This window comes from Mastomys coucha, unplaced genomic scaffold, assembly GCF_008632895.1.
Source record: "Mastomys coucha isolate ucsf_1 unplaced genomic scaffold, UCSF_Mcou_1 pScaffold21, whole genome shotgun sequence".
In the NCBI taxonomy this organism is placed as follows: domain Eukaryota; kingdom Metazoa; phylum Chordata; class Mammalia; order Rodentia; family Muridae; genus Mastomys; species Mastomys coucha.
Genome location: NW_022196904.1, coordinates 137814189 through 137814599, shown reverse-complemented (window position 1 = coordinate 137814599; position 411 = coordinate 137814189). Strand labels below are relative to the sequence as shown.

General features: G+C 44.0%; 1 protein-coding gene across 7 annotated transcripts in view; it reads right to left on the bottom strand.

The window, feature by feature from the left end:
- The window catches only part of Rasgrp2 (RAS guanyl releasing protein 2), a 15616-nt gene that overhangs the window by 4471 nt on the left and 10734 nt on the right, over nucleotides 1-411 (bottom strand). The window lies entirely within an intron of this gene.

The following is a 411-nucleotide window of genomic DNA, read 5'->3' as shown; positions in this document are numbered from 1 at the left end:
AGTAAATTAATAATAATAATAATAATAATAATAATAATAATAGAACTGATCAACGGGTTATTTTGGCAAGAGATAGGAATCTATCTCCAAGTTCCAGAAGCAAAGAGAGCACTTCAGGAGCCAGATGTGATGGCACACAACTGTAAACCTTCAATTGGAGGAGCTCTGGGGAGGCCAAGGCAAGAGAATCAGGAGTTCAACACCACGTTCAGCTATACAGTTAGTTGGAGGCTGGCCTGATATACATAGCAAGCTCCAGAACAGCCAGGGCTATCTGCGGAGACCTTGTCTCAACCCCAAACAAACAAACAAAAAAATTTAAAAAAGAAAAGAGGGGCCGGGAGGTGGTGCACGCCTTTAGTCCCAGCACTTGGGAGGCAGAGGCAGGCAGATTTCTGAGTTCAAGGCCAG